At 45.2% G+C, this 17,922-nt stretch overlaps 1 long non-coding RNA gene across 1 annotated transcript in view; it reads right to left on the reverse strand.

The window, feature by feature from the left end:
* The window catches only part of LOC126176041 (uncharacterized), a 56,395-nt gene extending 41,698 nt beyond the window's left edge, over window positions 1-14,697 (reverse strand). Inside the window, exon 1 of the long non-coding RNA XR_007535638.1 lies at window positions 14,404-14,697. This is a non-coding gene — a long non-coding RNA (uncharacterized LOC126176041). The remainder of the gene's footprint in view (window positions 1-14,403) is intronic.
* Window positions 14,698-17,922: the final 3,225 nt, after the last annotated feature.

Genomic DNA, 17,922 nt, shown 5'->3' on the forward strand with positions numbered 1-17,922 from the left:
GAAGACTGACTCGGTAAGAGCCACATCCACTTTCTCTGAAAGAGCGCAAATTCCCCAGACCGGTGCCCCATATTCTTCCGCTGCAAAGCCAAGTCCTACAGCCGTCGAGTGCAACACTTAAGGGTTTGCTTTCCGTGAATTTTCTATCACATTCCCGTATGACAGCATTTTTGGAGCGTATTTTTCCGTTTCGTTCTTTATAGGGCGATCTATATTAAAGCATACGATCGAATCTTTTGCCCTTGATCCCTTGGCTTGTTAACAGTGATCTGGTTTCGACATCATAGATTCACCTCCGTTCAGAAGATGACAGACATATGCGGACTACACATCCTGCTGCTAGTGCACGTACAGTTTATCTACTTCAATAGTTAGGCAACTTTTTACTAGTTTTCACTAAAGGATCTTTTCTGTCACAACATATTTTATACTGAGAATAATTTTACACTTAGAGTTGCGATTTGACTGTTACCAGCTTTACACTTTTACATAGTGAATCGTGGCCTTCATTTACAACAATGACAACGTAGATATGTTTGTAGTATGAGCAGCTCTCCGGGTCTCTTCAGTTGGCGACCCACTATGTAACATCGTAACGTATACAACTCACGTGGAGAAATTAGTTTTATTTGAAATATATTTTCCTAGTGTTGTACTATCCCTTTCTTGCTTGATTTTTAAACAGATTCGCCATATCTTGGCAACAAATCGAAACCGGTAGTGATAATATTTTGTGTAACGGCACGGGAGACTGAAATATGTAATTTAAAAAAATCAAATACTTTTGTCTTTCCTGGGTTGGGTTTCATGCGATTATAGTCATAGTACACTGCTAGCCATTAACAGTCGAACACCTTTAAGGCGGAAACGTGAACCTGGCATGGAGTAAACTACATGCTTTGATGAACAAAGGATTAACACTTCAGCTCTGCCATACGAAATATATTCCGTATACACTGTTATTGTCGAGTCTCTCAATATGTTCTTTCTACTCGTATTTTAGTTTGTTGTGCGCTATTCTTCAATTTATATTGAAAAGAGACGACGCTTCCCAGCTCCGCAAGGGTAGCACGATATCCGGCGATCGAGAAGGTAGAGGCAACATGTCGACACTCTGTAGAGCATGTCGGTGAGCGTTATCCTGTTGGAAAACACACCCTGGAAAGCTGTTCATGAATGGCAGAACAAGAAGTCAAATCACCAGACTGACGTACAGATTTCCAGCCAGGGTGCATGAGATAACCACGAGAGCGCTCTTCCTGTCATACGAAATCGCATCACATACCACAACTCCAGGTACAGTCTGTCCAGCACGCAAACAGGTTGATTGCAAGCCCTAAACTGAGCTCCCTCCAACCAGCACTGTCACTGAGGTAGAACCAGGTTTTATCAGGAAACACAACAGATCTGCATTCTGCGCTCCAATTAGTTCTCACTTGACACTACTTAAGACGCAAATCGCAATAGTTTGGGGTCAGTGGAATGTACGCTACAAGGCGTCTGTGTCGGAGCGGTCGCTGAAGTAACCGACTTTTAACAGTTCGTTGTGTCACTGTAGTGCCAACTGCTACTCAAATTGCTAGTGTAGATGCACTACGATGCCCCAGAGCCATACGCCGAGCACGAGGGTCTTCACTCTCGGTGGTGCCATGTGGCCGTCCGGAGACCGGTCATTTTGCGACCGTAGATTCTCATGTGCGCTACATTCCTGCTAGGAATGTATGTAGTAGCAGAAGTAACATCCAGCTTCTCGTAGCTCTATTACACTGCTTATTTAAACTCAGTGAGTTGTCGATAATGAGGTCGTTGTCGCAAGTACATTCTTGACTAACATCGACTCATCACGAGCAATCTCAAAGGTAACTAACACTCACAACCGTTACGGCGTGTATTTAAAGCAAACCTGATTTGCATCCTCATACTAGCGCTACTATGGGTTGTTGTAGGGCCACATTTTTTTCGAGGAGGTAGATCCTACAGGTCCTGTTGCCTGTACCGTCACTAGTAAACGCTACACTATGTGATCAAAAGTACCCGGACACCTGGCTGAAAATAACTTACAAGTTCGTGGCGCCCTCCATCGGTAATGTTGGAATTCAATATGCTGTTGCCCCACCCTCAGCCTTGGTGACAGCTTCCACTCTCGCAGCCATACGTTCAGTCAGGTGTTGGAAGGTTTCTTGGGGAATGGCAGCCCATTCTTTACGGAGTGCTGCCCTGAGGAGAGGTATCGATGTAGGTCGGTGAGGCCTCACACGAAGTCGGTGTTCCAAAACATCCCATATGTGTTCTATAGGATTCTGGTCGGGACTCTGTTCATATTCAATTGCCTCTAAGCACTATGAGACTTAACATCTGAGGTCATCAGTCCCCTAGAACTTAGAACTACGTCAATCTAACTAACCTAAGGACATCAGACACATCCATGCCCGAGGCAGGATTCGAACCTGCGACCGTAGCATCAGCGCGGTTCCGGACTGAAGCGCCTAGAACCGCTCGGTCACAAAGGTCGGCTCGGGACTCTGTGCAGGCCAGTCCATTACAGGGATGTTACTGTCTTGAAACCACTCCGTCACAGGCCGCGCATTATGATAAGAAGCTCGATCGTGTTGAAAAATGCAGTCGCCATCCCCGAATTGCTCTTCAGCAGTGGGAAGCAAGAAGGTGCTTAGAACATCAATGTGGAGCTGTCCTGTGATAGCGCCACACAAAACAACAAGGGGTGTAAGTCCCCTCCATGAAAAACACGACTACACCGTTATAACACCGCCTCCGAATTTTACTATTGGCACTACACACTCTGTCAGATGACGTTCACCGTGCATTCGTCATACGCACACCCTGCCATCGGATCTCCACATTGTGTGCCGTGATTCGTCACTCCACATAACGCTTTTCCACTGTTCAGTCGTCCAATGTTTACGCTCCTTACACCAAGCTAGGCGTCGTTTGGCATTTACCGGCGTGATGTGTGGCTTATGAGCAGCCGCTCGACCATGAAATCCAAGTTTTCTCACTTCCCGCCTAACTGTCATAGTACTTGCAGTGGATCTTGAGGCAGTTTGGAATTCCTGTGTGATAGTGTGGATACATGTCTGCCTATTACACATTACGAGACTCTTCAACTGTCGGCGGTCTCTGTCTGTCAACGAGGTCGACCTGAAGTCTTTTGTGCTGCACGTGTGCCATCACGTTTCCACTCGAATATCACATCGGAAACAGTGGACCTAGGGGTGTTTAGGAGTGTGGAAATCTCGCGTACAGACGTATGACACAAGTGACACCCAATCACCTGACCACATTCGAAGTCCGTGAGTTCCGCGGAGCGCCCCATTCTGCTCTCTCACGATGTCTCATGACTACTGAGGTCGCTGATACGGAGTACCTGGAAGTAGGTGGACCTGATATGAAAACGTATGTTTTTGGGGGTGTCCAGATACTTCTGACCACATAGTGTATGATAGTCTTTTACGCATCAACGTCATTCCAGTCCTTCAACAGCGTGGATGTGTGGGAAGGATCATTTTTATGGAAGATGGCGCTTCTTCGCACATTGCACAGCCAGCGAAGCAGCTGTTTCAGAGGAGTTTTGGAAATGCTAGAATTACCAACCGTCATTCCCCTATAGTCTGGCCATCCAAACCGCCTGATTTTAATCCTTTTGACTTCTGGCTTTGGAGTTATTTGAAAGATGCTGTGTTCAGTGATCTGATTATAAAAGTAGCTGAAGTGAAAGCACGGATTGCTCACCGCATTCTGAACGTGACCCCTGAGACACTTCCATTTCTTGTTGAACATGCTATTTCTCGATTCCAGCATGAGGCAGAAAACGGTGGCATGTACACTGAACATGCCTTGCGCCTCTCTCACGACCGATTTCATTGTCACTTTTTATGCGGTTTTTGTCCTGAGATCAATTAAAAACAATTTTTTCCCATCCAGTAGGATACGACATTTCATGGTGGTCGGGCTTACGTAACCGACAGTGCCACAACCGTTGAAGCGACACCTAATGGAATATTTACCTTAATTTCTTTTCATTTTTTTGTTTTGATAACGTTTCCTCCTTAACAGAGAATATATCGTTCAAATTTGACGTCGGTCTGAGTAGCATGTTTCTTACAGCGTTCTGAAACTGGGACTTTAATTATAATCACCCTGCACTTTAAACACGGCAGCACGCGACCCGTTTACAGACTTACCCGTTTCGGAAATGCTTCCACCCTTGTCCCAAAAGCCAATGATCATGCCTTTTGGAGGTCAGATAAATCTCTGTTTCCACTTTACGACAACAACTGCACTGTTTTCCACATCCTCCTGACACACTTTATATGCACTCCACTGCTAGTGCTGCCTCATGACCTCTGTGAGTGGTTATTACACTTTGACCTCGTACATAGGCTGTGGTCACGTTAATGTGACTATTTCGTATGTATTGCAGCAAGAAAAAGGCGTTTTCAAGAAAAAATAAAGCCAGTTGTATACACCTGTACCAGCTGTGGAAGATGACCATACAAAACGCTTGTTGTCTTTTTCAAACTCATGGAAGCGTGGAAGTTTCGGAAATACACTACTAGCCATTAAAATGGCTACACCACGAAGATGACGTGCTACAGACGCGAAAATTAACCGACAGGAAGAAGATGCTGTGATATGCAAATTATTAGCTTTTCAGAGCATTCACACAAGGTTAGTGCCGGTGGCGACACCTACAACGTGCTGACATGAGGAAAGTTTCAAACCGATTTCTCATACACAATCAGCAGTTGACCGGCGTTGCCTGGTGAAACGTTGTTGTGATGCCTCGTGTAAGGAGGAGGAATACATACCATCCCGTTTCCGACTTTGATAAAGGTCGGATTGTAGACTATCGCCATTGCGGTTTATCGTATCGCGACATTGCTGCTAGAGTTGGTCGAGATCCAATGACTGTTAACAGAATATGGAATAGGTGGGTTCAGGAGGGTAAGACGGAGCGCCGTGCTGGATCCCAAAAGCCTCGTATCACTAGCAGTCCAGATGACAGGCATCTTATCCGCATGGCTGTAACGTATCGTGCAGCCACGTCTCGATCCCTGAGTCAACAGATAGGGACGTTCCAAAGACAACAACCATCGGCACGAACAGTTCGACGACGTTTGCAGCAGTATGGACTATCAGCTCGGAGACCGTGGCTGCGGTTACCCTTGACGCTGCATCACAGACAGGAGCGCCTGCGATGGTGTACTCAACGACGAACGTGGGTGCACGAATGGCAAAATGTCGTTTTTTCGGATAAATCCAGGTTCTGTATACAGCATCATGATGGTCACATCCATGTTTGGAGACATCGCAGTGAACGCACATTGGAAGGGTGTATTCGTCATCGCCATACCGGCGTATCACCCGACGTGATGGTATGGGGTGCCATCGGTTACACGTCTCGGTCACCGCTTGTTCGCACTGACGGCGCTTTGAACAGTGGACGTTACATTTCAGATGTGTTACGACCCGTGGCTCTACCCTTCATTCGATCCGTACGAAACCCTACATTTCAGCAAAATATTGGACGACCGCAATTTGAAGGTCCTGTACGGGCCTTTCTGGATACAGGAAATGTTCGAATGCTGCGCTGGCCAGCACATTCTCCAGATCTCTCACCAATTGAAAACGTCTGGTCAATGGTGGCCGAGCAACTGGCTCGTCACAATACGTCAGTCTCTACTCTTGATGAACTGAGGTATCGTGTTGAAGCTGCATGGGCAGCTGTACCTGTACACGCCATCCAAGCTCTCTTTGACTCAATGCCCAGGCGTATCAAGGCTATTAGTACGGCCAGAGGTGGTTGTTTTGTCTACGGTATACCATTTCTATGTCCCCCGTGGACGTACCTGCAGGCACTAGCCACGGCGGCTTCGCTTAGGATCGGCGGGTTAGCGGATACCGTGTAACGGCGCGTCGCACTTTGTCAGCAGCTGGTGATACGGCGCCGCCTGCTGGTCAGTGACCGCAACGCCGCTCGCGTCGTATCCGCCGCCCTTTGCTCTGTCGCACTGCGACAAGGCGCCACTGCTTGCGCGTTGTTAACAGGCAGAGCCAATCGATCACAGCCGTGTCCGCCGCTCGTGGTCTCGCGGTAGCGTTCTCGCTTTCCGAGCACGGGGTCCCGGGTTCGATTCCCGGCGGGGTCAGGGATTTTCACCTGCCTCGAGATGACTGGGTGTTTGTGTTGTCCTCATCATTTCATCATCATCCAGGAAAGTGGCGAAATTGGACTGAGCAAAGGTTGGGAAATTGTACGGGCGCTGATAAACACGCAGTTGAGCGCCCCACAAACCAAACATCACCCCCGATCACAGCCGCCTGCGACTACGATGCACCCCGTTTCTTATTTAATGCTCGTAGCGTCAGCTGTTCCCTGCGCACACTTTTTCCATCACTATTTCGTTATTTTTTTCTCCGAAGATTGGTTTGACGAATTCATCATCACCATTAGTCGGCTGACTAATTACTACGGTCCGGATTTTAATGACAAGTCATATTTTTTTCTGTACTATATGGTGAATATTAGACCAATTTATACACAAAAAATGGTTCAAATGGCTCTGAGCACTATCCGACTTAACATCTGAGGTCATCAGTCGCCTAGAACTTAGAACTAATTAAACCTAACTAACCTAAGGACGTCACACACATCCATGCCCGAGGCAGGATTCGAACCTGCGGCCGTAGCGGTCGCTCGGCTCCAGACTGTAGCGTCTAGAACCGCACGGCCACTCCGGCTGGACAATTTATACACAAGTCTAGGCATTTTAGTGTCGAAAAATGTATCTTGATTGTGCATATAAAGTCATATTTCAACAAATTTTAGTAATAGGTCATATTGCGGCTAACTTTTAATATAATAGGTCATATTTCCGTCAACTTTTGCCAAAAATGCGTATACACTTTTTCTCGTATCTTACGGGACACACGAATAAGCAAACGAATATGTTGCTCACGAGACAATATTTAATGTGCTATTATGAAAGATAAACAGATAAATTAGTACACAACTTTATTGCTCAGGACTGTAACAGAAAATCGGTGTACCACAACAGTCGTTTCGCGAACATAAAACATTGTTGCACAGAGTCGACAATACGTCATCGCAGTCGCACAGCTGTTCCCAGTAACCAGTTTGAATACAGCCTTTGCCTTGTTCAACATGCCTGCAGCAAACTGCTTGGACAACGTGAAGCTGGGAGGATATGTTCGAGAATTTGGTTAAAATGGTTCAAATGGCTCTGAGCACTATGGGACTTAACATCTGAGGTCATCAGTCCCCTAGAACTTAGAACTACTTCAACCTATCTAACCTAAAGACATCACACACATCCATGCCCGAGGCACGATTCGAACCTGCGACCTAGCGGTCGCGCGGTTCCAGACTGTAGCGCCTAGAACCGCTCGGCCACTGTGGCCGGCCGAGAATTTGGAGATAAGTTCTTTAGTACTGATGGGAAAATATTATTTTGTAAATGTTGTTGTTGGTGTCCTAAAAGTTGATGGCTCCGGAGATATGTTCCTACTAACGTGTGAAGCACTCGATAGAGTAAACAATTCGACGATTGCTATTTTGTTTGACAACTCTCTTAAGCTACTGTGGCTGGATGGTGTGAAAACAGACAACGTTTTGCTGCTTGTGACAGATGGTGCTTCATATATGGCTAAAGCAGCCAAACGGCTTCAGATTCTCCACCCCAGAATGGTGTACGCCACTTGCCTTGCACATGCGTTGTACAGAGTTGCCGAAGAGGTGCGATCAAATTACCCTGACGTGGACAAATTAATTTCCTGTGGAAAGAAAATCTTTGTGAAGGCTCCGCTACGGGTGCAGAAATTCAAGGAACAAGCACCTTCAACGCCCCTCCCACCTAAACCTGTTCTTACACGATGGGGTTCTTGGCTTAATGGTGCTGAGTATTACTGCACCAACAACACCCAAATAAAGACAATCTTCTGTGAGCTTGATAGCGGTGAATCACGTGCTCTCAAAATTGTGAAAGACGTTTTTACAGATACGTTGTCTCGAAACTTGGCATACATGAACGCCAAGTTTTCAGTGATATCAAAAGCCATCAAACGACTGGAAGCTGTTGGCACTCAGCTATGTGAGGCCCTGAGTATTGTGCAACATGTGCAGAGGGTCGAGCTCGTGGTCATGTCGCTGACAAAGTGAAAACCAAATTGCAAAGTGTTCTCCAACGGAATCCTGGATATTCTACACTGTGCAAAATTAGTGTCAGTCTTTCAGGGAATGCCGCAAAATTTGAAGATACTGAAACAAAGCTGAACTCCAGTGACCTGCTTGCCTTCAAATACGCTCCAGTGACGTCTTGTGAAGTGGGGAGGAGCTTTTCCAGGTACAAAACTATCCTCAGTGACAACCGTAGATTTTTGAAAATGGAAAACCTGAAATTGCACCTTGTGATCCAGTGCAACTTTGCAGATACTAAAGATTGACATACAGTGTTAAATAATGTGAAACGCTTTAAATACTATGTAGAAATAAATATATTGTTTTACTGTTTCGATAGATGATCTTTTCACTGTACTTTGTGTTTAGAAAATAAAACATTCAGACATTCAAAAAATAGGTGCTGATTAGCCACAATCCCTACAGAAAGAAAGAACTATACTTACAATATTTTGAGAAGTGAATTTTGTATTACTTTATGGTGAATAAAAAATTAAGTAAACAAACAAGAATACTTTAAGTGAACTTTTATTAAGTCATATTTATTTTTTAAGGTCATACTTATGTAAGTTTTAGGTCATAAATGCTTGCGTATTTCTCTTTTTTTTTGGTAATTAAAATGTGGACCCTGCTCGTTACTGAGTGTCGTGACCTCATTCCTTCATTTATCTCCTGGCTAACGAATCTTAGCATAGACGTCTCCATTCTCAGCGTTCTTCAGTCCTTCGTGATATAATGTGAAGATGGTTGGTTGGTTGGTTTTGGGGAAGGAGACCAGACAGCGAGGTCATCGGTCTCATCGGATTAGGGAAGGACGGGGAAGGAAGTCGGCCGTGCCCTTTGAAAGGAACCATCCCGGCATTTGCCTGGAGCGATTTAGGGAAATCACGGAAAACCTAAATCAGGATGGCTGGACGCGGGATTGAACCGTCGTCCTCCCGAATGCGAGTCCAGTGTCTAACCACTGCGCCACCTCGCTCGGTATAATGTGAAGAGATATATCGGTAATCGTCTTCGCTTCATCCAACCGACTGCTAGCTGCTTTTCCTCGTGCCTTCCATTTGCCTTTGAGGGATTGTTTTATCTAAATTATCCCCTTCTCTTCTCAAAATGTGCCCATGGAGCTGGAAGTATCTTTGGCTGACACGGGAAGATAAACTTCTAGTGATGCTAAGTTCTTCTATAATGGAAGCATCGGTTCTTCTTTTACGTCCATGGTACCAGTAACATCTTTCGTCAACACCACATCTCGAAGGCATCAGTTCAGCTCTTGTCACTAGCTTTCACGATCCAGGTCTCGCAGCCATAGAACAACACAGGAAACTCCACTAGGCGTGTCTTCATTATTTTGTACATTGCCTGGCTCTGCCAGATCTGAATTGGTTTAACCATTGCGTCTCGGCCAAGTACGATTCTTCGTTTTATTTCTTTGTCACATTTTCCTGTGTCTTTGATCAGAGATCCTAGATATACAAAATCATTCACTACCTCCAGATCCTTTAAGCATACTGTAAGTTGAATTTCATCTACACATTGGAGTTTGATAGCCACTAGTTTGTTTTCATGTTTATCCCTAGAACTGAACTTAAAGTAATAGTTTTCACTTTGAAGACCAGAGCCCTAATTCCTCCTCACTTCCTGCAGTGGAACAGTATCATTTGTAAAACGTAGATTGTTGATTTTGTGCCGCCAATTGAAAATCTACCATCCTAGCCATCCAATGCTTCTCTCATGACAGACTACGTAGATGTTATAGAGCTTTGATGACAGTATAAAACCTTGTCTGACTCCATTTTACACATCGAAAAACGCCGAGTATTCACTATCCACATTCGTGGTTCCAGTTTGACAATCGTAAAGACCTTTTAGTAATGATACAGGTGTTTCGGAATACAAACTCATTTAACAATGCTACAACTTGTCCCACATAACACAATCAAAGGCTTTTTTTATAATCTAGGCAACAAATGAAAGCACAGAAATCATGACAGTTTTCAGTTACCTGCCTCAAACTCAAGATTACCTCTCGAGTAGTTTTAGGTGCCACAAAACCTGCTTGTTTTGCAGAAATCTGGGACTACAGGAACGTCTTTAAGCGTTGACTCATTATCTGTAGGAGGAGTTTTCTGTAGTCCTGTAATTGGAGCAGCCACTAACTATGGTCCAGTCTTTACATCATTCACCAGTTTTACACACCGTATTATTCATACATATTAAATGTACAGCACCCATGCATTTCTCTCCCACCGCAGTCAGCATTTCTCTGGAAACCAGCTAGACCTGTTGTTTTTCATATGCTTGATGGCATTTTCGATTTCGCTGAGTGGGATATCAGGTTTCATGTCTGATTCCATACAAATGTTCTCTTCTTCGATGGGATTTCCTTTGCAATAAACTGTTTCACAGTCTTGTTTCCATCTAACTATTGCTAATTTTTGTCACTAATGATATTACTATTTACATCTTCTAACACCCACGTGCGCTGTTTGAATTCTCGAGTAATGCTGTTTATCTTCTTGAAGAGGGCATATATTTCATTTAGCTTTTGTTGCTGGTCTATTTCAACAGTGAATAAAACGTAATATGCGGTAAGGCTATGGTTTAACGGCTGCTTGCAAATTGTACACGTGTGTGTGTACCCGAAACACTATCTTAATTACTTTTTTTAGAGCAATGATTACTTTTTGGCCAGATGAGGAGTTATCCCAGAATATTATCCCGAAGGTCACCAGTGAACAAAAATATATTAACTTATTGATATCTAAGAGCCAAAATTTGACATTTTTTCCTAAGGCAAAAGTAACTGTTACAACATTTCAACAGATCTGCTGTATGATCTTACCAGTTTAATTCTCCATCAATATGAACACTTAGTATTTATCATCCCAGATATGGGTGGTACCAACGAAACGAAAGAGCCGGTGCGAACTTTGCACAGCTTTCAGGTGGACAGCAGAACTTGTAGTACTGAGTATAGACGGAGACCACAGGGAAAACGTAGACATGCGGAGGAGACAACCATCAGCCCGGTTGTCTAACTGCAATGAGGAAACCAAGGACAATCTACCACATTGTAAGGTGTCAGGGAGTGCAGTGGAGCTGACGCTGAAATCATTAAGTATTTGATTATATCATCGCTAGTCTCACTTAACTCTTCTGAACTCTACATGTCATGTGTGGTCTGGCGTCTCCTTACCAGCAACAGGTCCCAGGTTCAAACTAGTCAGTTCTCTAAAAAACACGCTCAGAGCGTCGTTGCGCGAAAGTAGTAGGGAGACACGACATAGAACAACAGAAACCACGCAGAATGTTAGAGCATCAACCATCTCTCTGTAGCATACGATTTGTACTTATGATGTAGTTTCTAATAGATGGAGAGAGCTGCCAATCAGTCGAAAGATTGATGATGAAGAAGGCTAGGTTTATATGAAGATTATTTTTTCTTGCAATACAGAAGATGATGTGCTGTGTTACAAAAATTGATTGACGAAACCAATTTGTGCAGATGAAGGTAATAAGTTTAACAAAAAATCATTTAATTTCCTCCGTATTGATGCTTCTTTGCTACGCTTGGCAGTAATACCTCTACTACTGCAAAGGTGACCTGTTGTGCTTTCTAATTTACATAAAATGGTAGATTATTAATATAGAGCAAAACATTACTGAGCCTATGATCGACCGCCGAGGAACGCTCATAGTGTTTTTCCCCATACATATGATGTGGCGTCACTCTAGTGTGGTTTCTTGCAGCTTACTTCTTGAATACGGACTAATCCAAGCTAGTGATAAGAAGTGTATTCCAGTGAAAATTTCACACAGCTGCTTAGGTGTACATTAACAGTTTGTATCTACTATTATTAACTGCAGGCATGGCAGAAAATATAGGTAGGGCGATCGCTGCAACATTAAGCTTAATTACGGAAAGCAACTTCAATGGCAGCAGTTGCTGTAAACTACACTAAAGCGCCAAAGAAACTGGTATAGGCATGTGTATTCAAATACAGAGATATGTAAACATGCGGAACGCCTATGCAAGACAAGTGTTTGGCGCAATTGTTGGATCGGTTACTGCTGCTACAGTGGCAGATTATCAAGATTTAAGTGAGTCTGAACGTGGTGCTACAGTCGGCGCACGAGGAGTGGGACACTGCATCTCCGAGGTAGCGACGAAGTGGGGATTTTCGTGTACGACCATTTCATGAGTGTACCGTGAATATCAGGAATCCTGTTCAAATGGCTCTAAGCACTATGGGATTTAACATCTGTGGTCATCAGTCCCCACCACTTAGAAATACTTAAATCTAACTAACCTAAAGACATCACACACACATCCATGCCCGAGGCAGGATTCGAACCTACGACCGTAGCAGCAGCGCGGTTCCGGACTGAAGCGACTAGAACCGTTTGATCACAGCGGCCGGCTCAGAAATCCGGAAAACATCAAATCTGCGACATCGCTGCGGCCGGAAAAAGGTCCTGCAAGAACGGGACCAACGACGATTGAAGAGAAATTGTTCATTGTGACAGAAGCGTAACCCTTCGGCAAATTGCTGCAGATTTCAATGCTGGGCCATCAACAAATGTCAGCGTACGAACCATTCAACGAAACATCATTGATATCAAACTTCCTGGCAGATTAAAACTGTGTGCCCGACCGAGACTCGAACTCGGGACCTTTGCCTTTCGCGGGCAAGCGCTCTACTGACTGAGCTACCGAAGCACGACTCACGCCCGGTCTCACAGCTTTACTTCTGCCAGTATCTCGTCTCCTACCTTCCAAACTTTACTGAAGCTCTCCTGCGAACCTTGCAGAACTAGCACTCTTGAAAGAAACGATATTGCGGAGACATGACTTAGCCTCAGCCTTGGGGATGTTTCCAGAATGAGATTTTCACTCTGCAGCGGAGTGTGCGCTGATACGAAACGTGAGCACTTGCCCGCGAAAGGCAAAGGTCCCGAGTTCGTGTCTCGGTCGGGCACACAGTTTTAATCTGCCAGGAAGTTTCATATCAGCGCACACTCCGCTGCAGAGTGAAAATCTCATTCTGGAATCATTGATATCAGCTTTTGGAGGCGAAGGCCCACTCGTGTTGTAATCTCCCCCTTCCTCATCGGCCTACTGGTTTGCTTTATAACTGAGCGTAATCGCATATGCCTAACGAAAATTTACAATGAATAAGGCTATCGTTACCGAAGGAAAATAACACCGGTTAGTTGGAGGAAAGTGTACAACAGATTCTCCTGAAGGAAGAATCTATTCTATATCTAAGTTAAATATAGACGATAATTTTGAAATGGGTGGAATATAGTGTAATCGCTCACGTACTGCGCAGCGAGGAATAAGGGTACCACTTAATATTTAATACAAAAATCACAAAGAAAGCAAGTTAAAAAAGGGATAATTAATCGGTCGCCTGTCAGCTAGGGCAAGCAAATAATCACTGGCGTGGCAACAAAAAGTTGTTACGCTTGTCCACACCACAGCAATTCACGAGAAAATAAATGAATCAGAAAGCACTGAGTTTGTAGTTACTTATTCTGAAATACTAAATTTTGAAAGTAAAGTTAATTAAATTATTGGTTAAAGAAATAACTGGCTTAACTTGAAATTTGTTACGTAAAGAAATAGCTTTCAGTAACCCCAGTATAACGTAATGCAAAATTTAGAAAAAGGCAAGCAATTTAATTTTGATTATTGAAAGATTGATCTGAATTTACTTTAAACAAATGAGCAATTGACTTTACTTTTAAAATAACAACAATAAAATACATACCAAGCCAGCAGAAGTCACTCGCTAAGCTAAATACAGAATAAATTAAATTGCGCACTCTTAATTTGGGCCGTATCTGTAATTATTAGTTTTGCCAGTGAAATTTTACTTTACTTTAACTAGCCTCTGTTATGCAATACAAGAATGAACAGTTACTGGGGCAGAAAATTTAGACTTAGCAAATACAAAAACTGGCAGTAAATATTTAATCAATTTTCATATTATTACGACACTCGGTGATTGCGTGGAAAAGAAAGGGACCCTTCTTGGTAATAATGTCTGAGGACAATGACAACACAGATGCCCTACAAGTTTTAACTATTGCAAGTTATTATACAAGTTATTCATACTTTGTGAAAGAAATGTTGCTGGGAATAGCCTCTACATACTATGTTTGTCAGTTAACAGTCTTACGATATTGTAGCTGTGCGGACGACGAAGAACGTAGCCGGCGACAATGCTGAGCTGCCGTTGTTGCTGCTGCTGCTGTTTGAGAACCCCGAGTCGTCTCCAGAGTCACGGGTAGTTATGGGACAGGCAACAGCTGGAATTGCAGCTTCCTCCACCTGTGCAGTCCTACCGTCTTCTCAGTACTCACGGGATAACAAATCGGGCGCGTCTACATTGGCGAGAGCATAGCTGCACACCGCGTCGGCGGGAGCGCCCGACTAACACTTCCGCACTCTTTCATCACTCAAGCTGCTCTGCCTCTCCTCTGTTCACAACGCGACAGAGACTCTCCACACCCAAAGATAAACAACGGCACAGCTACTGCCATTTCGTAGTTGATATCGATACATTTCAATAAAGTTCCCTTGGCTATTAGCCAGCAATTTAAAATATTTTCATTATAATTACTATCAGTTACATACAGTCAAAATTAAATACGCTAGTGCATCGATTACGTAGTAAATATACAGGGTTATTACAAATGATTGAAGCGATTTCACAGCTCTACAATAACTTTATTACACTCCTGGAAATTGAAATAAGAACACCGTGAATTCATTGTCCCAGGAAGGGGAAACTTTATTGACACATTCCTGGGGTCAGATACATCACATGATCACACTGACAGAACCACAGGCACATAGACACAGGCAACAGAGCATGCACAATGTCGGCACTAGTACAGTGTATATTCACCTTTCGCAGCAATGCAGGCTGCTATTCTCCCATGGAGATGATCCTAGAGATGCTGGATGTAGTCCTGTGGAACGGCTTGCCATGCCATTTCCACCTGGCGCCTCAGTTGGACCAGCGTTCGTGCTGGACGTGCAGACCGCGTGAGACGACGCTTCATCCAGTCCCAAACATGCTCAATGGGGGACAGATCCGGAGATCTTGCTGGCCAGGGTAGTTGACTTACACCTTCTAGAGCACGTTGGGTGGCACGGGATACATGCGGACGTGCATTGTCCTGTTGGAACAGCAAGTTCCCTTGCCGGTCTAGGAATGGTAGAACGATGGGTTCGATGACGGTTTGGATGTACCGTGCACTATTCAGTGTCCTCTCGACGATCACCAGTGGTGTACGGCCAGTGTAGGAGTTCGCTCCCCACACCATGATGCCGGGTGTTGGCCCTGTGTGCCTCGGTCGTATGCAGTCCTGATTGTGGCGCTCACCTGCACGGCGCCAAACACGCATACGACCATCATTGGCACCAAGGCAGAAGCGACTCTCATCGCTGAAGACGACACGTCTCCATTCGTCCCTCCATTCACGCCTGTCGCGACACCACTGGAGGCGGGCTGCACGATGTTGGGGCGTGAGCGGAAGACGGCCTAACGGTGTGCGGGACCGTAGCCCAGCTTCATGGAGACGGTTGCGAATGGTCCTCGCCGATACCCCAGGAGCAACAGTGTCCCTAATTTGCTGGGAAGTGACGGTGTGGTCCCCTACGGCACTGCGTAGGATCCTACGGTCTTGGCGTGCATCCGTGCGTCGCTGCGGTCCGGTCCCAGGTCGACGGGCACGTGCACCTTCCGCCGACCACTGGCGACAACATCGATGTACTGTGGAGACCTCACGCCCCACGTGTTGAGCAATTCGGCGGTACGTCCACCCGGCCTCCCGCATGCCCACTATACGCCATCGATCAAAATCCGTCAACTGCACATACGGTTCACGTCCACGCTGTCGCGGCATGCTACCAGTGTTAAAGACTGCGATGGAGCTCCGTATGCCACGGCAAACTGGCTGACACTGACGGCGGCGGTGCACAAATGCTGCGCAGCTAGCGCCATTCGACGGCCAACACCGCGGTTCCTGGTGTGTCCGCTGTGCCGTGCATCTGATCATTGCTTGTACAGCCCTCTCGCAGTGTCCGGAGCAAGTATGGTGGGTCTGACTCACCGGTGTCAATGTGTTCTTTTTTCCATTTCCAGGAGTGTATTTGAGATATTTTCACAATGCTTTGCACACACATACAAAAACTCAAAAACTTTTTTTAGGCATTCACAAATATTCGATATGTGCCCCTTTAGTGATTCGGCAGACATCAAGCCGATAATCCTCCCACAATAGGCGCAGCATGTCCCCATCAATGAGTTCGAAAGCATCGTTGATGCGACCTCGTAGTTCTGGCACGTTTCTTGGTAGAGGAGGTTTAAACACTGAATCTTTCACATAACCCCACAGAAAGAAATCGCATGGGGTTAAGTCGGGAGAGCGTGGTTGCCATGACATGAATTGCTGATCATGATCTCCACCACGACCGATCCATCGGTTTTCCAGTTTAAGAAATGCGGAACATCATGATGGAAGTGCGGTGGAGCACCATCCTGTTGAAAGATGAAGTCGGCGCTGTCGGTCTCCAGTTGTGGCATGAGCCAATTTTCCAGCATGTCCAGATACACGTGTTCAACCGTTTCTTCGCTCACTGCAGGCCGACCCGTTGATTTCCCCTTACAGAGGCATCCAGAAGCTTTAAACTGCGCATACAATCGCCGAATGGAGTTAGCAGTTGGTGGATCTTTATTGAACTGCGTCCTGAAGTGTCGTTGCACTGTTATGACTGACTGATGTGATTGCATTTCAAGCACGACATACGCTTTCTCGGCTCCTGTCACCATTTTGTCTCACTGCGCTCTCGAGCGCTCTGGCGGCAGAAACCTGAAGTGCGGCTTCAGGCGAACAAAACTTTATGAGTTTTTCTACGTATCTGTAGTGTGTCGTGACCATATGTCAATGAATGGAGCTACAGTGAATTTATGAAATCGCTTCAATCATTTGTAATAGCCCTGTAGTTTCTGTAATACATCTTACGGCTTCAGAATCAAAAGTACAGTCCAAGTTATCAACGAATATTAACCGGCGAAAATTTGGGATAGTGCATTTTCGATGTTACAGTGTGCACTTCCTCACTGCATAACACAAAGCTTTATGCCTCGCCCTGGCCCTTCAACACTGACATTGGACTGTTGATGACTGGAAACATGTTGCCTGATCGGACGAGTCTCGCTTCACATTATCGAGCTGATGGACGTGTACGGGTATGGAGACAACCTCATGCAGAAGACTGTTCAAGCTGGTGGAGGCTCTGTAATGGTGTAGGGCGTGTTGAGTTGGAGTGATATGCGACCCCTGATATGTCTGGAAACCACTCTGACAGGTGACACGTACGTAAGCATCCTGTCTGATCACCTGCATCCACTCATGTTTATGTGTATTTCGACGGACTTGGATAATACCAGCAGGGCAGTGAGACACCCCACATGTACAGAATTGCTACAGAGTGGCTCCAGGAACACTCTTATAAGTACTTCCGCTGGCCACCTAACTGTGCAAATGTGTGTGAAATCTTATGGGACTCAACTGCTAAGGTCATCAGTCCCTGAGCTTACACACTACTTAACCTAAATTATCCTGAGGACAAACACACACAGCCATGCTCGAGGGAGGACTCGAACCTCCGCCGGAATCAGCCGCTG

Source organism: Schistocerca cancellata, chromosome 3 (genome assembly GCF_023864275.1).
Source record: "Schistocerca cancellata isolate TAMUIC-IGC-003103 chromosome 3, iqSchCanc2.1, whole genome shotgun sequence".
NCBI classification, from domain to species: domain Eukaryota; kingdom Metazoa; phylum Arthropoda; class Insecta; order Orthoptera; family Acrididae; genus Schistocerca; species Schistocerca cancellata.